Consider the following 24405-nt stretch of genomic DNA (forward strand, 5'->3'; position numbering starts at 1 on the left):
AGTGGAATTTGTAGGGACGAAATCTGCTTCCTGTTCCAATGCCTGGAATAACTAGAAACAATAAACGAATTGTTTTCTGTAGATACTCACATTTTGATTTAGAATAAAGTGCGCCATTAAAAATGTAATATTAGCTAGTAATAAAGTTTTCTCGGTATTTAAATATTAAAGGAAATTAGAGTAAATATAAGAATGATTATTGCGAACATGGATATTAAAAATCTTCATTTTTGCTTCCCGAGTGTCTAAGGAGGTGTTGTAATAGGATCCATCTGGTGCACGGATGCTTTAATATTTGCTCGACCCTAGAGTATGAAGAGATAGATCACCCGTTTCGACTGTCTGGCATCTGTAGTCTGTCTATCTGTCTGTCTGTTAGTCGGTATCGATTTTTATAATAAGTAATATTTAGTTAATTTTCGAAACTACGTAACCGATTGTTGTCAAATTTTATATGTAGGTATGTGAAGAATATCGTCTACATTGTAAAACGAAAACCAAAATTTATCTAATCATCCCCACTGGCAATGCTTCGTGACTTATAAATTTTTCACATTAATTATGCTAAGTACTTATTTAAATTTTATAAAATACCACACTCCTCTACTTGTGGTTTACAAATCGGTCTTGAACTTTTTTCCTAGGCATCCCATTTTCACAACAAAAAAAATCCAAATTGTACAAAAACCTTTTATGCTAATATTTAGATTTAAAATTAGTACTTATTTTTTTCCACATTAGCCATTTCTTTCTAAAGTTTGTTGTAAATTGTAATACCATTTTTTTATTTTCAATTAACGCTTAAGTGCGTCAATTTAATCCCCACCTTTCCCTGTCGGAAATAGATCGGCAGTTTCTTCCAGCATTTGTGTAAAACTGTCGACAAACTTTTTCCCTCACTGACAGTGTATACTAAACAAAAGAGCATTAAAAGCATTAAAACTTTTGTATATCCTTAATCGTTATCGCTCAGGACGAAACATTTTAAGTTTTAAGAAATTTTAGTATAACTGAATTAAAAAACTAATAAGCTGTTCCTATTATTCTGCTTTTTGTTTAGTATTTCAAAAGACCATTTTCGAGAGAAATACAATATTATCTGCAATTTGAAATTAATACTTTTTAGATTACGGCACAGGTACTCACACTGTAAATATCGAACAGATTTAATTTTAAACAGCTAAACGACTAGATAAACACCAGTGGTTAGTATAACCCATGTATGTAGACGGAGCTAATGACTTTCTTTTAAATTATCACTCATGAATATCAACTATAAGCGGAAATTTTCACTAGCTGAAGCCACGACACAAAGATAATTTTCCAGCAGCATGCATCAATGAACTTATATCAAACCACAACTTATAAACTATTAGTGCATAAAAATAGCAAAACAGAATTGCGACTCGGTTGAATAACTAACCTACAAAGGCATTATAGTGCTTTGGAAGGAATATTATTATAGTACATATCATAGTTACAATTCATAACTGAATTTTAATACATAGCCAAGAATACATAGACCCTTACATAAACTCCAAGACACTTCAAGTAGAAATCTTAGTCTAAAAGGCGTTAAATTATGAACCGGCTTGTTAGTCACAATGTTGACGTCTCATTCAGTCTGCTCATTTCAAATGAAATTTCTGAACACTTTCACAGAGAAAACAGCTGAAGACAAATTTTATTTCAAAAAAGGAGAAACATGCTAATGCCATTTCGTCTATTGCATTAGTTACTTAATTGCACTTGGGACTGCTAACAACAACACAGCGTTCGTTGAATCATGAGAAATAAGAGACAAATCAAGAAACTGTCTTTAATGAAGTAAAGGACCGCAACTACGGCTGGGCGCTGATTAAATAACTAATAAATTTGAATACATAAATAATAATTAATCACGTATACATCAACTCAGCATTTTCATTTTATAACTTATTTGGGAAATTATTAACAACCAATACAAAGCGCGCAATTTCAATTTTTAATATCGGTAAATGGATGTGACGCTTTTAAGCAGACTAATGGCACATTTCCAGATTAAAATATGTGGTAGTTTTAAATCTAATTGAAAATAATTATCACGCAATCGCTTTGAATGAACCATTAATTTACTTAGTGCTTATCAATAAAATCTAATCATTTTACCTTTGTGCGCAGTCATACATTTCTATTATCGTTAAAGAGTAACGTGCACGATAACGAAGCAAATGAGATTTTAAGACGCAATAAAGTTTCAATTTAAACCTTTAAACCCTTAATTGTTCCAAAGTATCCTTAATGAAAGTGAATTTTCAATTAAATCAACATTTATAACGGATATCAAAGAATGGTTAGCGGTATTCAAAGAAAAATTTCCTAAAACATTCGTTTTGAACAAGAAGTAATTTAAATTTGCTGTCGAAATAGAATTTGCATTTGTTATGGGTAGGCGATTTACAAAAATTGTTGTAAAACTAATTTAAATTTCCACGTGCTTTATGATATAGATTTCGTTCAAAATAGTTGCACTAAATCGATAAAAAGTTAATAGATGAAGAAAGACGAAAGACGATTTAGAATAATATCACCAGTACGAAAAATTTGTAAGAGAGGAAAGTTGATTTAAAGCGTTCAAACTATCACTATAAATAATTATAATAATAATTAATATGAAAAAATCATATTTGTAGATTTTCCGTATCAGGGAAAAGAAGTTATTAGGGCTCAAAAATAACACTGGTCAACAAAATTTAATTTTTTCTCTCTAACTTTGACATAATTGTAATGTTTTCGTTTAATTTGTCTCTGTATTTGTAACAAAGAGCATAAATCTTATAACTTAGCTCAATTAAAAAAAATATGCATATTTGATGTTAGAAACACAAAATCAGATAAAACAATTTAATTTTTGTATCTTTAACGGCAAAAAGTGATGTATTAACAAAATAACAACCATAATTAAGAAAAAAACAACGATTGTAGTTTAAAAAACGAAAAAAACAAAAGAAACAGCTAAGACCGGCGTTTTTTCGGTTGCCTCCTATAGATTTCATTGGAGATCTCTCGCTTGGTGGTCCCGCAGTATTCTGCGAACATTTAGGTGTTCTATCGATCTTGGTAACGTTTTCCTATCGACAAAATGCCCAGATGGAAGCGTTCTCCATGTTCGTCACTCACGTCGTCACAATTTTTAGGGAAAAAATCAAGGTGCGAATGCATAAAATGCACTTTTAAGAATATGTTAATATTAAATTTTTTATATGATGATAACATGTTTTCTACTTATTAAACGTAGTTTTCTTATTGTTTCCCAAGGAGTTTGTAGCAATTTGATAACAAAAAAATTCACCTTATAGAAAGTTTCCTGTTACTTAATAGTACGGTTTTTGTATTTTTCAAAGGATAATCTTTCAAGATTACTTTTAAATGAGAGCTAAATTTAATAGCTGTTTATAATATCATTTAAAATTGTTAATTAAATAATAATTGACTGCTATAATAAAAGTTAGAGCTTAGCTGTTGACCAGTGTAATCAATGTCGCAATTTTAACAGATGCTAGCCTTGTTCCAACAATTGCTTAGGTCGCAGAAAACGCGTGATATTATTTTTGTTTTACACGCTCTTCTTATCCCCCCTCCCCCCCCCCTAATACCGTTTTTTTTATTCATGAGGTTTAAAACAAACTCCTTAAACCCCTGTGATCCACAGTGTTACTTAGATGTTTGAAATTAATATAATATATTAAGGCCTTCAACTTACGAACTTTATGTGTTATTTAAACTGTTCCGGAAAGAAAAATAAACGACTGCCATAAAAGTGAAAGAAAATTATTCGAGTAAGGATTGGAGTTTTGGTTTTTTGTTTCAAAATCTTTATTTTTACTTGCTTTTCTATGATTGACTTATTTACCAATTATATATTGATTCTTATTTCTCTAAATCTAAAAACTTCTGTTCCCGCTTTCCTCCGTCTTCCCGAATGCTCAAAAAATGTCACTTATTTCGATAATCTAAGCATCTAGAGGGAAAAGTATTTTATGGGTGGATTTATTGCAGAATTTCATGGCCATTATTTTTTAAGCTATCGCCAAGTGTGGAAAAATAAGTGCGAGCGGAAATCACTCGACTTCTAATCTTGTATCATCATTACGTATACTAACTACTTTATCTGAGTTATTTCACCCCAATTTATATCGCATAAACTTTCTTCCTCAGTGGTTTAGATAACACAATCAATACCGAGGGTTGCAGAACTCGGGGTATTAAATGTAATCACATCTAAAATAGGGCTTTCTGCATGGCAAGACAAAATTCGCTGCTAAGAGCACCCCTCCACGTCGTATTATTCTTGGCGAGTTGTTCTCCCGCTTCTATCACGAAGACAAACTGCTCCGTCTATTAGCACTCCTCGAATTTATTTATTTGCTGACTTTGATTTAAAGCCTCTTAAAAGTTGTAATCTAACGACAATTTTTCTCTGAAATAATCACGACTTTTCATTAGGACAACATTTAAGGTGCTATCTGCAAACGCATCGCGTGCAACAGAGTGACTTTCTCACATAGGAAATAGAGAAGGAACTGTAAAACCCTATCAGACTTGCTCGTGGACGATGCAATGATACCGTTTGAATGGACTAAATCCCGAAACTGTTGTTAATTCTTACCACTTCTTTCAACTTGTTTAAATATTAACATATTTCGTATTTCAAATCCACCAGACTGTTTTATCAAGAACGGTAAGAGATTTATTGTCATGCTATTTTTCTGTTTAGTAAATATTGCGTTAATGAACATGGTTCTACACATTTATAACAGAAATATTATTACCCCAACAGACATTTGTATTTAATAACTTGATTCTTTTTAATTTTAAAACAATTTAAAAATGTAAAACTAGGTGAATTAAACTACACCCATTTATTCCAGTTTGCACATTACGTTTTAAAAATATTTTTAGGAAATTTATAACAGTTAAAACATTCGTTTAATTTACTATTTATTTATTTATATTGACCTAAAAGTTGCCTTTTATATGGTAAAACGCTAAATTTGTCTGTTCGTCCACAAAATTTGATAAAGTCATCTCAAAATTTCCCTGAAAAAAATCTAACTTGAAACTGATATTGTGACACGTTGCATTTGTGTATTAAGTTTATAATTAATCACTACAACAGAACCTAAATGGACTTTTGGAGAGGATTGATTCGGCAAAATTTGAAGATGACATGATCAATTTTTTGGGAGGGGATAAACGAATAAATTTTGATTAGCTTCGCCAATAATTCAAAAGAAATTAAAACTGCAAAACGGGAGGCAATTTGATGAAAAAAATGTGACCTCTTTATTGATACATTAGTACGATACATTCCAGAATGCCTGAAAATTAATTAAATAAAAATCCACCCTACTAATATTTTTTTAGAAAGTCTGGCAAGGCCTGCTATCCCTGAAAACACGCTACTGTAATCACACTATTCGTCGACGCAAGCCATTCATACACTTTTAATTTTTCACATAGCCTTTCGTAGCAGACGATACTTCAAGATGTACCCATCCTACATTCACTCGTTGCCTCCAGGTACACTCATAGTCCCGTAATATATCTACATTATGTGCGGTAAGGCATTGTGTATCCGGCACACGGTATGAAGACTGATGGTACCTATAATAACGCCCTCCCCTCATGCCTTGACTCTGCTCTATTTGTATTCTGCCTTCGCCATATCTAACCCATTTAGAAAATGTTGTGAAAATAATGACCCATATTGATGAAAATATCGCTACAAATGTTTCACTTTTGTTATCTATTGTTAAGGATTCTGACGAGAATTGCCTTTGCAGCTTCTCCAATTTACGTCGCACGCATTTTTCACGTTTTATACGCTTAAACATAGGCCCAATCAGATATATTGTTCTCGAGAGCAAAAATGGATCGTTATGCCAAAAGCTTCCCGGCCGTAGCAATATCTATAAAAACGGATTTATAGGATAACGTCATCTTCCTCAACATACTAATGACAATTTACATTTAAAATTTATAAGCAATCGATCACTTCTCTCAAAAGTTGAATGGAGCGTACACCAACCCTTGAAGAAACAAACACATAAAACTGTTTAGTTGACTCGTATCTTCTAAAATATAATTTATTACCGCTTTTAATATTATTTGCCGTTGTCTGAATGTTTGGCATAAAATAAAACGTAACTTTACAAGTTAAATACACACAAAGGTATACGGTAAATGGAATTAGTTGAACTACAAAAACAAACATCTGCGTAAGCTTAAGGGTTTAATCGTTTGTAACTTTAGGTCTAATTGGCTACGCTGTACTCGTGAAGCACGGTTTAATTTTTTGCCAAATTGTGTGATCAAATTAGAGAAAAGCAAAATTTATATACTTGTATGGTTGATAACAATTCTTACACTGCGCATTCCCTACAGTTGTCGCCAAAATTTCTATTTTTATATAGATTTATTTTATTTAATTAATTAATACATCGGGTCTTCATTCTAAAAATGTTAAAACCATCGAAATATGTTTTCGTTTGTTCACACGAAAGAATGTAATAAAACGCTTTGTTTAACACATTCATTAGTGAGAACTGGATTTAACAGAATTATTCCTTTCTACGCACATGAATTAAATATGATACAAGTATGAAACCAAAACAATAATTACCACTTGTATAGCATACATAGAGTATTTTTGATCGTCAATGCTTTGTACAAAAAGAACTGAAAACAAATATTTGACACTTTTGACAGCTTTGTAGAATACTTGATCGTCACAAAAAGGAAAAATTTTGTATTACATCTTAATAATATATAAAGGGTGTTTCAAAATAATTTTCATCTAGTCAGCTTTGAAATCGCTTCAACTCCTATATTTCCCTTGATGAAGATCATTTTGAAACACGTTGTATTTCTAACAAAGACTGACTGAAATCCAATATTCAACGACACGGAAAACAAAAGCAAAAGGTAGACATTTTTACTTTTTGCGTTGAGTCAAAACTGTCACAAAAATTATCATTAAAAATAATGAGCAAAATCGAGAGAGTCCTCTGACGGCAACTAACAGAAAATCTCTAGCGCTAGAAAAACTGAACGACCTGTTGAATTAATTTTTAATACATTCTGTTGTGTGGTAATTCATAATTTCAAATAACAATAAAATAAATTTTGCGAAATGAATCTGACAATTAACTAAATGTTATTTCGTAGCTACTTGATAAATGTTAGTGGTGATTTCTTTTTGGGCTTATCTTTCTCCTAATTATAAATTAAACAGAGATAACAAGAAGCTAAAAGCAATTTTGAGAGCGTTCTTTATCTTATCTTGCTTTTGCATAACTTTATCAATAATAATTATGTAGTTCGGAAAAAATATTTCAGATATTGAAATTCACGTGTTCAGTAGATCGACTATAATAAAATTTTCTCACAAGCTTCATAAAATGTTCTGAAATGAAATTTTAATATAACAGACAGCAAATAACAAAGATTCTGTGGTAAATCGTGCGGAATTCAGGGTGATTTTAATGAATTGCCAACACTTTTGCAACATCTTTCATATAAAGTGTATGGCTTATGGGCTTTGTATAAGCTGTTGGTGAAGTGCGACCACAGACTTTAGATTTTATATACGGCGTGTATTACTTTTATGAAGACATTGCCCTCGCGTTAAAAAAAAAAGTGTTCTAAGTTTTTGTAGCTATAACATGGTTTCAAAATATGTATGGATTTAAGCGTGACCTTATAATATTAAAATACAATCAAAGAATTTTTCAGATTTGCATGGAAGTTGAATTTCACAGCACATTTTTAAATAAACTCGGTGAGAATATTTTACAATTTTCAGTAGTAGTATATTTGCAACAGGCAGCACAATATTCAAACACCATAATAAGGTCGATAATATAACCTAAACAATTACTCTCCGCGTGCTATTCGAAAGCTCGACATTCCACACAAATTTCCGAAAAATTCTCTGTCGACTGAATGAAATATTGAGAGACTTTTTCATGAAGAGTGAGACACATGATGCACAGACGAATCTAATACACAAAGCTTATGAGCTTTAACCCGCTTTTTCCCACAAAATCGCTTCTATCATAACATCGAAACAATATCTGCATTTACCACTGTAATATTCTAGATTGAAAAAGCTCGGGTAAAACCACATACATCAAGCACTAAACAATAATGGGTACGTACAGTTGGTATAAAACTGCAGTAATTCCAAATATAATTTTTTTATTCTTTACCATCAAATTCCCGAATTTTTCTATTTTCTATCTCATACAGTTTTTTAGTAATAATGACGTGGTTGTCGGTCGGTAAAAATACTGATGTATAAATAAATGGTAAATTAATTACTAATTAAACTTCCATATGTTCACTGCGACCGCAAGTGGTAAATTCAGATACCATCAATCTTTTAAAAAATCGATAACAATACTAAAAATACAACATGCTTTTACACATACGTTATAATTTCATATAAAACGATACAACGGTGTGAATTTTTCGTCTAGAATACCAATCTTTCGAGATGAGTAGCCGTTCCCTGTGATAAATTTTAAACTAATAAATAATAATAATAACACGAAATGACGTCATATTCTGTCCATTATTTTCGATGCTTTTCTACAACTTTATTTATAGCTAGAGGATAAAATATCGCGGTAATAAAAATCTCTGTATGCGACAATCGGAATGACAAATGCAAATTCCAAAACCTTTATTTTGCCGCTAAGAATGGATGCAATTCGGGCAAGGCTAAATCCACCTATTGAAGCTATTTTGTCCGTTTTATTATTCTTTTTTATTTCATCTAGATTTTACGGATATACTATATATATATTACTGGCAAGATAGGAAACTCAGGCACTCTAAAGACGGTCTAAACAATGCGTGCGCTCGCTTACAATACTCACAAACGTCATCCAGACGTGAAAGAGAAGTAATTGAACTTCGACAATGTTATTGTGAATTTTAAAACATTTTATCGGGACATTTTACTTCTTTGTCTTCTGTTTGATTCCGGCAACTGCTCCGACCGACAAAATTTGGAAGTTTACTTCCGAAATGCTTTAATCATGCTGATCTTTTGTGCACCAATATCAGGTTTTTTTGCTTCACTATCTGTATTCAAACTTAGTTGCAGCTGAAAGAAAGCATCTCAGAAGCCAAGTGCACGTTAACGGAACTTTAAGCGATGCTTCTTCCTACTAGCATTGGAAGGAGTGAAAAGTCTTAAGAAAGGATGCTTTTTACCACATTTTTCATATTTTATAACTGAAACGATGCAACGACTGGTTAGAACTTACTTAGATTTTTATATGAAATTGTAGATAATAGCAGAATAGGGTCTACCTACGCTACACGAGATACAGGCATCTTTTTCCACATAGCAATATCAAAACTAAAAAATTATGAAAACGGGAAATAATTGCCAATGAGCGTTATTACACATTTTCAATTAACGGACAATGTTTTAAGGCTCATCTAATATCCTTACCGTAAATATAATATTCTTTATCAGAGCCCACGAAGTCGGCGTCGCAATTATGCCAACATCACGTTCAACAATGAAAATATCTACCCGGGTATCTCTCGTGGGTCTCCACTATATGTTATAAAATAGCCTTAATATTCCCGGTCAAATAGCTAGGTCGGTCATTTATTTATGATTGGCATACAAATTAAAAGCAAAACATCCACTACATACATACAAAATTCACGGTTAACAGTAAAAGATTTTACATTCAGGACCAAGACACCTGCACCCTTTCTTTAAAGTGTCGGGAGCGTCGGTAATGCGCCACAGGGGAAATCATTGTATACGGTTGTTTACTTTTAATTTCATTTAAAGTAGACATGCGCATGTTCATCGCAACGCCTCTTTTATTAACGACATGCTTCCGTAATGACGATTAAAGAGATGCAGCCGGAAAAATACTGGACGTTTTTGTATTCTCATTTTTTCTTGCAATACGTTACGGCCGTTAGTAATTTTACTTTACATAATGAGATCAGTTGAATAACGGCAGTGTTAGTGGAATTATTAATTTTATAGGTGTTAAAATTAGGCGGGTCAACAAAGTCCAGATGACACTAAGTGAAACTCATTATGATGCTATATTTGAGAAAAAGATAAAAATATTAAGCAACATTAACTTAATCTCAATTAAAATTTTATATAAACTGGCCCTTAGAGAAATAAAATATTTACACAATAATACACTGACGTAGTATGTATGAGTATGCCTACCTAAATCGCCGAAAAATATACGTACCAGGAACACAGTTCAGTTGGCACTGAATTACTTTTTTCTAAAACTTGGTACTCGTAAGAATCATTCATAGTTCCGACTAGAGCAAATGGTTACACTAACCTTCTTTCTTTTGGAGATTTTAACACGCCTCAGATAAAGCGGCTGTCAACTTCTACACATGCTCCAGATCAATGTTCTCAGTTTTTATTGAATTTATAGTTAACACCCATCTTTGCCAAGTCGGTCAAAGTCCTATAACGTGCAGACAAAATCAAAGATCATCGATTTTAGATGATATTATACTCTCAAATAAGAATCTTCTTGAAGTTATGGCTCACCTGTTGGTTTTTCGGACTACATTACTTCACTAGCAAACTTATACCTTTATTCGGCTTTTCAAAGAAGGAAAACTATTTACATTAGACTGAATACCAACTGCATATTATTAACTAAACCATGACAATATTAATAGTGACTGGAACGATAACAACTGTGTTTAAAAAGCTATCTTAATCTGCACAAACCTCACCAAAGAGACAGTTTCAAAAGGGTCGTAAATGAATGTAGACCGTCGTTCAGAAATTACAAATGCTAAAAGAATCTACCAGAGTCGACTGGCTAGCTCCAAAGATTCTAAGTTTCGGTATGTTCGTAGCATTCTGTCTGGTCCTGTTAGAAGTCCGAAACTTTGTAATGAAAATGGTGGTGTGGCAGAAAATGAAACAACCGTTAACAAATTTACTAAAAGTTTTGGGCAATTATATTCCTAAGAGGATCTCTCAAATGTAACACTTGCACATGCTACGCCTAAACCTGATTTTCGTCTTTGCAATATCTTTTTCAAAAAAACTGTTTGTGGTGAAATTAAGTTAACTCATTGTGGCGGGCATTATTTTAATCGTGGAACAAATTGTCTGAAGGAAAAATCTACACCAGTATTGTTAACAGTTCTGAAGATAAATTTGATTAGTGTCATAACAAGATGGACAAGTATGATACTTATTTTAGAGAATTTGTACAGGTCTTTGAGTATATCAGGGCTTGTTTTCTACACTTAATACTCGTATGTAATCTACGACTTGTTTAAAATCCTCATTATAAAGTCCTGGAAATATTCCTGTTAAAAACACTTGATCTGTGACGTTTTGTTAGTGACCAAAAGTATGTCCTTTCTTGTATGTTACGGATAACTTGCCATGATAACTTGTCAATGCAAGTTGCAGACGTTCAAAATTAATTGAATTGAATATTTATAAGTTTTATTCTTGATTAGATATTAATTTTTAAGACAACTCTAAATCATTAAAACTATTGTCGCCATCTTCACTATCACTATCATCTGAAACGGAATTAACATTGATAATGACTTGATTTGTTTCACAGTACACCAACAGGAGAAGCATTAGTTTTTGGAATACTTTTATCGTACTTTCGTTTACATTCCGACCATACAATTTCAATTGCATTAAAATGACGGTGGTATGGCGGAAGTCTTAGGTTAGGACACAATGTCGATGTTCTTGGGCATAGTGATCTAAATGATACAGTTTTTAGGGTAGTCTATTGCGCACAATATTCCAAATCTGATATTTTATCGCTTTTTCAGAACAATCTATCTTTTATGTGTTTAACCATGTCACAATTTTTTTTTGTCCAACTCTTTTGAGGAATTTCTTCTTACAAATAAACCAGAAATAAAAATACAGTGTACTTATCAAAATATACACCATAAGCTACTGTGGTAAGTTGGATTATCCATTTTAATAATTAATAAGGCAAGTTTCCCGCAGATTGGATATTAATTACTCTTTAAACCACATCAGTTTTTTTTAATTGCAGTTTACGTTGCACCATCTTGCCATGTTTTTTTTCACTATACAGGGTGTCCCAGAATTCGCGCCATTCCCGTGAATGACATGTTCCCTGTCCCGAACTGTGCCGTAATTCGCAAAAAGAATTGTCCAGGCTTTAACCGTGTGAGAACTGGAAGGCGATTAAGTTGACCAATAGAGAGGCTGCTTTTATATCCGAACGTTTCTATGTTCAAAGTTACCTATGCCAAGAACAAAAAGTCGGGTAATACTAAAGTTGAATGAATTTTTTTCGAATCCCCCTCCGTCAACAAAAGGAAACAGAAGTGTGGTTATAAATTTAATCATTTTGACAATTGTTTGTCATAAACTGTCACGAAGTTCATCACTGACCTGAACAGACGCTTCTGCCCCCAAAGATGACTGATTAATGTACACAGAGACGTCAAGGTTTACTTTAAGGCAAGTAGCATGGCACAGAAGTTATTTCTGCTGCCATTCTAGTTAAATTGTGTTTAACTGGGCTGTACATGTCATAAGAGAAGCTGTTTCATTTCATCGTAGGCAAATAATACATTTATTACTATTCTACATAGAGTAGCTACCGAAGAGCAGGTATTAGAAGTGATTTTCTTAGAGCCCCGTGAATAATGTGTTGTTCTTTTTAACGAAAATTAGTACATTTTCAGAATGCATCATATGCCTGATATTAAGTTTATCGTTATTTCTAAAAAAGAGTACCACATGTCCATTCAAAGAACGTTATTAAGTGTATTTAAACATAAATATCGCTTTTGATTAATCAGTGATTATGATTTTCAATAAACAGTATCAATTTTTACTGAACAGCTTTGTTGCTGATACCTAATCTAAGCAACGAAAAAATAGACGAGACTCCACTTCTCTGGTGTATTAAGATCATAGGTATCTGCTGTGGTGTCAATCATGTGGGGAAGATACTGAAAACTGAGACTTATTCAAGAATAATATTGATGTTGCACATGATGATTTAAGACAGTTTCTTTAAAGTTGTGAGTACATACTTTCTAGAGATTGAAAAGATACGAATAAAAATTATAACAATAGTTGCAATTTTTTTTAAGAACAATACAAACAATTTATGGAGAATGTACACGCTATGCAGCCACTGCTGTGCGCGAATATACAGGTCTTTTCCCCAATCATCGGCTCCTTGACCAGCATGTGTTTCGTCGTTTGTTGCATCCAGCAAAAGAAGATGGATCTTTTCAGCCTATGCGGAAAGCCGTGCTGGGGCTCCACGGATTATACGCATAGACAGTGAAGAACAAGTGGCACAAATGATTGGATGCTCAAGATCGATCATGCATCGTATCCTTACAGAGAAAAATCTGCATCCTTACTATTGACGAAAGTGCAGCATCTGCGACGAGCCGACTGCGCGACGAGTGCATGTTGCTATATGGTTACTGCGACAAAATGAACTAAATCCTGATTTTTCACGGCACATTCTTTTCGCCGACGAATGTTGATTTTCCCGAAAAGGAATATTTAATGCGCACAATTCACTTCTTCTGGGCAAACGAAAATCCACATTTCGCTAACGTGAGAGCATATCAAGAGCAATACTATTAATCTATGGGCTGGAATCGTTGTACTGTAACGTTATTAAACAATGTGCTCAAAATGACCACCATTAACTTCAATGCAAGTTCTAGCTCGTTGAATTATGTTGTGTTGTGTATTATGTAACATCTCAGGAGTAACTGTAGCGTAGGCTTCGTGCAGTCTCTCTTCCAGTTCTTCTAACATATCTAGGGGTTCTCTATATACGTAATTTTTAATTTGATTCCAAAAAAAAGTCCAAAGCAGAAAGGTCTAGAGATCTAGGAGGCCAGATATTAGTACTGCCACGCCCAATCCACCTATGACGATACTCTTTTCAATGTTCGTCGTACAAGTATCGAATTATGTGGAGGAGCGCCGTCGTGCTGAAACCACATATTCCGCCGTACATTCAAAGGAACGTCTTCCAACAATGCCGGAAGCTCTAGTCGTAGAAAATTAGCATATGCATCCCCATTAAGGCGATCAGGTAATCTGATAATTTTATCAGATGCATTAAAATTTTTACCACAGTAGTACCAATGATTCCAGCCCATAGATTAATAGTAAATCGCTCCTGATATGCTCTCACCCTAGTGAGATGTGGATTTTCGTGTGCCCAGAAATGCCAATTGTGTGCATTAAACATTCCTTCTCGGGAAAATGAACATTCGTCGGTGAAAAGAATGCGCCGTGTAAAATCAGGATTTAGTTCATTTTGTCGCAGTAACCACTGAGCAAAATGTACCATCGGTGGAAATAAAAAACTGGGACACTGAAAATTTTTGCATTGTAAACAGCTCTTTAAAATGTAATTCAACATGAAATTTAAAAAATGTCACCTTGATTAATGTCAAGTGCCAATTCAAAAATGCCAAGTTTGAATGAAGTTCAAAAGCAAACTATTGCCCAACGTTTAAGGGATGGGGTCTCAATTAGAACAATAGCAACTGAGCTGCATATTAGCAAGAGTACTGTCCTACTGGCGAAAAAAAAAATTAATGAATATGGTAGAATTATCAGACGAGCGGGGTCGGGTCGTCCAAGAAAAACGACTGCAGACGAAAACATTCAATTGGCAAATTTCATTCGAGAATATCCTTTTGAAACAGTGGTTAACGCAAGGCAGCAAACGAATTTCCCTGCATCATTGAAAACAGCCCGGAAGAGAGTCCACGAAACTGAATTAAGAAATCGGGCTGCTGCCAATAAAATATTTTTAACTGAGCAAAACAAGGCAAATAGGGTATTATTTGCTCAGGAATTTGTCAATGAACCTGCAGATATGTGGAATAATGTGATATTTTCCGACGAAAAAACTTTCAAATCATATAGTAATGGCCGTCGTCGTGTCTATAGACCCCCAGGAACGAGATATGATGAACGCTATTGCAATAAATATAAACAATCCGGTCGCTTTTCCGTTAATGTTTGGGGGTGGGTTAGCAGCAGAGGACGTGGAATTTGCGCAATAGTAGAAGAAAGATTAAACGCTAATGTATACAGAAGGCTTCTAGAGGAACTTATGCTCCCCTCAGTAATACCAGTTTTTGGAGAACGAAACTTTATATTTCAACAAGTTTGTGCTATTCTTCTTTTCATTTTTTTTTTTAATAATTATAAAACCCATTGCAGGATAACTGTCCAGTTCATAATGCCCGACTGGTAAGTCGGTATTTGGAAGCCCAGGGAGTGAATGTTTTGCCTTGGCCCTCTAGGAGCCCAGATTTAAACGTAATTGAAAATGTTTGGGGAGAAATGCAAAAATATATTTATCAAAATGATTTTCGACCTAGAAATCCACTAGAATTACAAGAAAAAATTGTCGAGGCATGGGAAACTGTAACACCTGGATATATGAGGCAGTTAATTGCTTCCATGCCTCGTCGACTACAGAATGTGATCGATGCAAATGGTGCAATGACAAAATACTGATCAGTTGAATTGGCATCTTCAGTATAATGTTTCTAGTTATAATTCCAGTTTTTTATTTTCTCTTGAATAAAGTTACGTTCCTAATTTTACGCTCTCGTTTACGCCTTTATCTTTTCGACTAATTTCTTGAAAACAATAAATAAAATATGCGAAAATGTTCCACAAACCTAATAAATAATATTTTTGGCAGGAAAAGCCCAACTTACACGTTTTAAATTTCGAATTTTCAAAATTATCTAGTTACCTATTGTGTCCCAGTTTTTTTTGTCCAGCGATGGTACTCGTCGCGGGTAGTCGGTTGGTCGCAGATGCTGCACTCTCGTGTAATGGTAAGGATGCAGTCTTCTCTCTTGAAGGATACGATGAGTGGTCGATCTTGAACATCCACTAATTTGCGCTACGTAGAGGACACTTCTCCTAGGATCCGCTTCCATGTTTCCTAACACTTGCTCTTCAGCACCTACACGTACATTCCGTGGAGCCCCAGCACGGCCTTTCCGACTAGGTTGAAAAGATCTTCTCTTGCTCGATGTAACAATCGGTGAAACACATGTTGGTCTGGGTGCCGACGATTATTCACGGGGCTCTAAGAAAATGACTTCTAATACCTGCTCTTCGGTAGCTACTCTATGTAGAATAGTAATAAATGTATTATTTGCCTACGATGAAATGAAACAGCTTCTCTTATGACATGTACAGCCCAGTTAAACACAATTTAACTAGAATGGCAGCAGAAATAACTTCTGTGCCATGCTACTTGCCTTAAAGTAAACCTTGACGTCTCTGTGTACATTAATCAGTCATCTTTGGGGGCAGAAGCGTCTGTTCAGGTCAGTGATGAACTTCGTGACAGTTTATGACAAACAATTGTCAAAATGATTAAATTTATAACCACACTTCTGTTTCCTTTTGTTGACGGAGGGGGATTCGAAAAAAATTCATTCAACTTTAGTATTACCCGATTTTTTGTTCTTGGCATAGGTAACTTTGAACATAGAAACGTTCGGATATAAAAGCAGCCTCTCTATTGGTCAACTTAATCGCCTTCCAGTTCTCACACGGTTAAAGCCTGGACAATTCTTTTTGCGAATTACGGCACAGTTCGGGACAGGGAACATGTCATTCACGGGAATGGCGCGAATTCTGGGACACCCTGTAGATATAGGAAAAAGTTAAACATAGCTCCGCCCACCCACCCGTTCTCCCAAGGTATTTTCTTGTGGAGAAATATGAAGTTTGCATTTAAGCTCCGCTGCCCGCCTCAGGACGAATAAAAAGATTAATCACAATTGAGATGGGGCGGGTGGGTGGGGCTTATCCTTTGATTTTCTTAGCACATATACAGTTGCGGTCCCCCAAAACTCCAAAATTTTTCGTTGTCATGTAATTTTTTGAATTTTTAAATTAATTCTGTTTATTACCAGTGGCGCAGCATTTTTGAATAAACAAAATGTCAAATTTGACAAATTTTGTTATTCGAGCGCCCATGATTTGAAGATACATTTCCAATGGAAAAAATTATCGTGCACTTTTGGGGGTGCACAACTGTACATAGACTTCTTTCAACAATAAAAATTTCGTGTTATATTTATGTTTTAAATATCGTGTTGTGTATACCGTGAGGGTTTTTTTTTTCTCTGAACATAGGATAAATGTTAAGTTGGTTGCATACCTGCTTGTAATGGATTGACTTGGACTTTTAAAAACTGAACATAAAATCAAATCGAGATTTAGGATATGTCTAAAGATATTGCGATTGACATTTTGGCACTACTGTCTTCATGTTAAGGTATTGTAATAAGTACAAGTTTAAAGAACAGAAAATTTACGTTTTTGACCTTTTTAAAAAAAATTCGTCAAAAATTTTGCTGTAAATGTCATCGTTGACATGGCCTACTCCTCAATTATTACGAATCTTATGTTATCTTATGTTCAGTCCAAATCAATCCATTGGAGCATGAATATGCAACCCAACATACATGCATTATCCTATGTTCAGAGAAAAAAAACCTTCACGGTACGTCTACATTAAGACAAAGAATCCAATAATTAAGCCCCACCCACCCGCCCTTGTCTCAATTGTGATGAATTTTTTATTCGTTGTCAGATAGGGGGGCGGAGTTTAATTGCAAAATCCATATTTATCTACAAAAATTTATTATTTTAAACATATTTTAAGTTTCTTCTTCTTCTTCTTCTTTTCTTCAATTGGGGTAGTACTTTTTTACTTCCCGAGCGTAAGCGAAGGAAGTATTGTAATCGAGTCCGTCGGCCGACTCTCTATTTTTACGTTTTCTCGACCTTTCATGACCCCTACAAGACGAAGAAATAGGTATCCCGTTTCCGTCTGTTTGTCTGTCCGTCTGTCCGGATTTTTATTAGACAGCTAATCTCTGAATGTACTGGGCCGATTGCCAATTTTGTATTTATATTAGGAATATCATGTAGATGGTAAAACGCTAACCAAAATTTATCTAATCATCCCCACCACCAATGCAATGACGTCACTTCAAAATTGTACATAGCAAATGGGTTTTAAATTGTATAAAATAACATAGTCCTAAAGATGTAGTTTATGATCCCGAATAGAGTTTTTAGCTGAAACGTCCAGATTTTTGGAAAAAAAATCAAAATTAGAAAACAACATTTTGCAATTTAATTTTGAATCTGCTAAAACGAATGTTTTGAAATCTTGCATAGGTTTTAAGGTTATAAAGAGCATAATAAATTTTTAGTCAAAATATATTTGCTTATCCCCTCCAAAAAATTGATGACGTCAGCTCAAAAGTTTGCCGAATAAATCCCATCTATAATGCACAAAATATGATGAGTCTGTACTTGTAATTTATCATTCCATTCACATTTTTTGGAATTGTATATACAGGTTGACTCAAAAAAATTAATAATTGCGTAAATTTATTTTATTGATTTAATCAGGAACTACAAAACCAAATGCTTTAAAATCTTGGAGATGTTTTAAAGTTATCATAAGCATAGTAAATTTTTGATCAAAATGTATTTGCTCATCCCCCCTAAAAATTGATGTACTGTTTGTTATAAGACTTATTTTTTATTTCAGAAAAAAAAATGAGAGAACGGGTGGGTGGGCGGCACTAAGTTTAACTTTTTCCGATATATATGTACTACCTTTAATAAATATCCATGTTTCATCCAGAAAATTAATAATTTTGTTTTTTTGTGGTACTGATTTCACCAAAAATGTTGTTCTTCTTAGCTTAATGGATAGTGTGTCCATTAGAAACGCTCGATTATTATTTTTATAAAATTTAAAACCAACTTTTCTAATCCATATATTTAGTGTCCTGGGTCCAGCTTTAAAGTCCGGTATGTCTTCCACAGCTCTAGCATGAAGCGCTTAATGCTTACGTGTTCGATGGATGCAATCATTTTAAACATAATTTCCGTGACTGACATTAAATCTACAGGATTTACTTGAGTTTTTATATTTATAACAGTCGTAGGCATATTCCCTTTGTATTCTGTATCACTTGAATCTGGATTTTTTTGTAAATTATATAAATATTTTTCAGAAGTTTTTCGTTTTTTCTTAAATTGCACATCATTATGGTTTCACATTTAATATAACTTTGTTTTGTTTGATCACTAAATCGGTTCATTCTTCAGAATTAAATAGAGTAGTAAAACCTTAAACGTACCAAGGATTCTGTTCGATAAATAATTCTGATGACAAATTTCAAAATTTGACAAAAAATTTCTACGACAAACTCAAAATTTGGCGTAATTTTTCGTCTCACACAAAGTACATAAGATAGACAGAGGAAAAGTTTTACCTGGGGGTATTTCCACCACTATACATACATAAACAACCAAATACATTTATTTATTCTATTTTAGAACCATAATCTTATTTATAAGCACCCAAATGCGGGCTTAAATTGGCCTTTTTAGCACAAATCTGTCAAAAATTGCTAAGCAACAATTGATTGTTCATTTACACTAATCAATTAATTATTCAAACACGCTTCGGTATTCAACGTTTTTCTTAAGTTGGAAAAATAATACTTTATCAAATCATTACCTGACCGAGTTCAAATTCTTCTAAACTTTCATTTGAATAAAGGTTTTCCGCTTCTTTAATTTACATTTTGAAAAACGAATTATCAAATAATCAACGTGGTATCCATAACAACATCAAAATAATAGCCAGCTATGTATTAAAATTCGCATCGGCACAATTCACACAGTCTTGCCGAAAATACTCAATATTTCGTTAAAAATAGTTTAGAAACTAAAATAGAATAAAACGTTGTATGTACCACGTGCATAATTGTCGATTGTGGCACTCGGGAAATTAAAAGCCCTCCTTCGTCGGGCTTTAAACATTCCCTCGTGCCACAATCTCCCTGATTATGCCCTTAATACATAAATAACTATATTACAGTCGGGACCGTTACTATAAAACCATCTGATAAAAAGTAAAGTTGGCAGCACTGCCGTTTAGTATTTTATGATCAATGCGGTTGGTAACGACAGCGCGCATGACGCTTCGCGTTAACAGCTAGTTGACAGGCGCAACAATAATTTTCGAAAAATTCGAGTCGTGCTTTTTTAGAGCTATATTATGCCTTCCCGACATAAAAGAACTTTGCTGTCGCAAAAAATGAAGACTGCTGTGGTAAAATGTTACCGAGAAATTGGCGAGCTCGGTCCCACTTTGTCAATTCGACAATTGGAAGAGAAAGTCGCAACCATATTTTCGGTACAGTACTCCTTTTGAATAAGCAGCGGCTTTCAGATATTCTGTCCTATGTACCCGACAATCACAACCGTTAATTTCTCATTATTTCCTTATCCTTTATAGTGCTCAAGAAGTCAGATCCGAACCATAATTTCCCAAAATAATGCCGGCGTTCCTACTCTTGATCTCCAAACGGGCAGAAAACCAAGATGTCGATTTCACACTGATTTCCTATTTAAAGAAGAACTGAGCCTACATATCTACCAAAGAAATAAAAAGAATGAATATTTCACCGCAAGGGATTTATTTCAATTTGCAAGAACTGAATTAGAATACACAGCGAGTTTAACAACACTGAAACGCATTTTAAAATCAATGGGGTATAGGTACAAGAAAGTGAATAACCGAAAAATTTTAATTGAGGGACCTAGACTTCAATCCCAAAAAATTAAATTTTTAAGGCAATATTTGCAACTGGTAGATCAGAATGTAACGTTCGTTTTTCTCGATGAAACGTGGATCTATGAACATGGTTCTGCTGTAAGAAGGTGGGTGTTTGAAGGTGATAGAAGGGGTATGCCAGAGAAAGTTTGCATGAATGAAGGAAAGCGATTCACAATACTTCACGCCGGGGGCAAATTTGGTTTTCTCGAAGGATGCCATTTATTTTTGGATAGCAAAGTAGATAGCAGAGATTATCACAAGACGATGACTGGGGACCTGTTTAAGCAATGGACTGAGCAACAACTAATTCCAAATGTCAAACAGATGAGCGGCAAAGTGGTTGTTATTATGGATAACGCGCCGTATCATTCAGTCCATGCTGAACAGCTCCCCAATTTTTCTTGGAAAAAGTCAAAATTACAACTTTGGTTGCATCAAAACGAAATTCCCTTTGATAGTAATTTAACGAAAAAGCAATTGTATGAAATAATAAAACCTAATATTCTTTCCCGAAAAAAGTACTTAATTGACGAGTTGCTATCCAAAAATGGCATACAAGTATTACGACTTCCCCCATACCATTGTCAGTACAACCCCATTGAAATGGTATGGGGTTTTTGTAAACAATATTACAACAAGCATATTCTTGAACAGCCTTCAGGAAAATTAAAAGTTGCTAATTTATGGAAAAAAGCACTGTCTAAATATACTCCCGAAATGTGGCTAAATAGTGTTAAACATTGTGAACAAATAATTAAGGAAGACTGGGTACGATTGATGTTGAATGAAAGCGTGCAAGATATACCACCGATAAATTATATCACTCGCAGATTCTGATGATGAATCAATTATAAGCTTTAGATCAGAATCTGCAGACGATATTTCCTTGGAGGATGAGAATCTGCTTGAATGTAGTGAAGAAGATGAAAGAAAAATAGTATGCAAGGATGAGCAAATGATTTGTTTGTTAGAAACAACAGAATCTGAAAATCAGAGTGATGTGGAGCTTCTTACAGTAGAATTTGTTGATTAACTGTTTTGGTAATCTACATAGAACGGGAAATTTATTAATCTCTATACAATTGCACTGTATTGTATTGTTTTTTTTACGTTTTAAAGTAATCACTGAGAATGATAAATTAGATTTCACTAGTCCTTTCTTGTTTCTCTGCATGAATATCCCACAGTAGGGTTTTATCATATTGCTATAATAAATTTGTTCCAATAACACTGGTGTAGTTATAAGTTCACCCATCTCATTTCTGTCTTTTGTATTCTTATCTGCATAAAATATACACAGTATTAAGTTCATTGTGATAATATTAAATTTGTTCAAACGCTACTCTTAAGTTATGAGTCCACCTTTCTTATTATTTCTCTTTCAATTTGTTTTTAAATGTTCATTTGCATGGACATGCACATCTTATGCCTGGATTGGATCTGTTCTAATTCTACTGTCAAGTGGAAGTTATGAAGTCACTTATCTTATTATAAGCATCTGCATAAAATGTATAATGTAAATAGAGCCTTGACTCTCAAAACTACTCACAATTTTGTATTTTTCCCTCATAAAACTGTATTGCTGTTTCGTGTGTTAGAGATTTTGTAATAAAAACCTTTTGCTGTACAAATCATATACTATGAAGCACAATTAAGCAATTCAAAGAAAGATGTGTTACACACACCTGTCCTCTGAAACAAAGTTTTTGATTTAACCACAGCTATATTCAAGTGTGTACTACAAATTTTGAATTTTAGTTTCCATGGGGCATTTTTCTATGTATGAGTTTCACTGTCTTCTTTTCCATGTAGCTGTCCTATTTGAAGTCGAAACATTTTTTAGTAATTGTAAACAGATTTAGCAGTTGTGTTTGCAAATAAATATTTAACTGCAAGCCTTTTTAATGCTCTTTTTCGAAGGATTCAAACTTTTGAGAGACTGAAAAAAAACTAATGATGACTAGTTATCAAATATGTATAAAATTTTACCCTTTGGAAAATCCATAAGTACAAAAAGTACAGAAAAATTGGTTTGCCACGTTTTGTCACTCGGAACTCTTTTTTCATCAAGTCAAGAAAACCATCTTAAATTTAAACAGTTAGCGTGGCAGGATATACAAGTAAATTTCCTTTATTTGATATATAGTGGGAATTGAGTATTGTTTGTTGTCTGACCTGAATCGAAATACCTACGCACCTACAAGCGTATAATTAATTTTTTTCACTAGTAGCGTAGAGATGCACCACTATCATGCTTTGTCTGTGAGTAATAAATTCATTTTTCTCCATGATGGTAATTAAATTTGGCTAATGGAAGTGAAGTTAATGTTCACCGAGGGTCAATAACCATTCTATTTTAACGGTCTATAGTAAAGATTGAGGTTATGTAACGCCTTAACAAACGAAAATTGGCGATTATTACCAGATTTTTTAAATCATTTTCACGAGGAACAGTATCTCTAGAGGAGTACATAGTTCACAGCTTGATATATTTCCTAAAAAAATAACAAATTAACTGACAATTTGAATTTACAAACCTCATCATCTACAAACCAACATGAAACCAAAACTTTTCAAACGTCGAAAAATAATGACGGAAAATATCAAAACCTAGTTAGGTGATGTTAGTGATGAAAATTTTTCAAATGTGTTTTGTAGTGCGCTACTAGTGAAAAAAAAATAGCATATACCTATGCCATGGCAGTGAAGATATATAGACCTCACGCTTACAATAATCCTTGACGCTTCACGTCTCGTGCTCTAATCTGTGTTCAGTCTATATAATGATTATCTTCAGCATAGATAAGAGACATATATACTATTTACTTCACTACCTTGGCCTATAATATACAATTATTTTACAGTCACTGTTAACTCAACATGAATATCGTAGAAATTGGATTTGGGTACGTTTCTCAAAGTTCTTGGCATACTTACATACGTTAATTTATTCAACTTTTTGACTGTTTCCTTGTTTTTATACAAAAGTCCTCGGTAATTTTGTATCTGCGTAAGTGGTAACCACCTGTGCTGATCAACAGATATTTGGATACTCTTTATCATTTTACTGTTTTACAAATCCCTATTTGACAAATTATTGACAGCATCATAACCTAACAGAAGATTTCCCCCAAAAATCTCACCAAAACCCATTAATTCAACTTACACTCAACAAATTTTGAAAACTTACACTAGGGAGTGGTTTTATACTAATGGTCCCGACTATAAAATCATGCACTACAGTTGAAGTGTATGTCACATATTCAGCTAACCCAACCAGGTATTCAGGCCTATATTTTTAACTTACTTTAATATGGGCTATTACTAAGACGTTTACAACTACATGAAACAAACTACATTCGCGTTTGTTTTCACATATAACTCGACATCAAGTTTTTTGATCACTCGATATATGCCTGTTGGTCACGACAGTGTAACCTGGACTCTTAATTTAGACTCTCTAATTGGCAGACACTGTAGTAGCCATGCAGAAAATATCGGTTCTCTAGACCAAGCGTAACATTCGCTCTAAATAAACCAATGTCGTGCAAAATAGGGGACACTTTCATGAATATGGAATTGCCGCTCTTACATGTGGAATAAAATGTGATGTGGACATTTGAACAAAAAGGATGACAAGAGGTTT

At 33.8% G+C, this 24405-nt stretch overlaps 1 protein-coding gene and 1 long non-coding RNA gene across 4 annotated transcripts in view; both read right to left on the reverse strand.

Annotated features, from left to right (window-relative positions):
* The window catches only part of LOC135134514 (hemicentin-2-like), a 392661-nt gene that overhangs the window by 359628 nt on the left and 8628 nt on the right, over positions 1-24405 (reverse strand). The window lies entirely within an intron of this gene.
* Positions 22202-23953, reverse strand: LOC135134314 (uncharacterized). 3 transcript variants are annotated; one of them, XR_010281277.1, is made up of 5 exons: positions 23313-23392; positions 23182-23254; positions 22749-23123; positions 22309-22698; positions 22202-22257 (listed from the first exon to the last, which is right to left on the reverse strand). It is a non-coding gene; the product is annotated as an uncharacterized LOC135134314 (long non-coding RNA). The 3 variants fall into 3 exon arrangements; XR_010281276.1 differs by lacking the exon at positions 23313-23392 and adding an exon at positions 23697-23953 and having other exon boundaries at positions 22749-23254; XR_010281275.1 differs by having other exon boundaries at positions 22749-23254.

This window comes from Zophobas morio, unplaced genomic scaffold (assembly GCF_036711695.1).
Source record: "Zophobas morio isolate AGI-343-1 ecotype UQ-CSIRO unplaced genomic scaffold, CSIRO_AGI_Zmor_V1 ptg000023l, whole genome shotgun sequence".
Lineage (NCBI taxonomy): Eukaryota > Metazoa > Arthropoda > Insecta > Coleoptera > Tenebrionidae > Zophobas > Zophobas morio.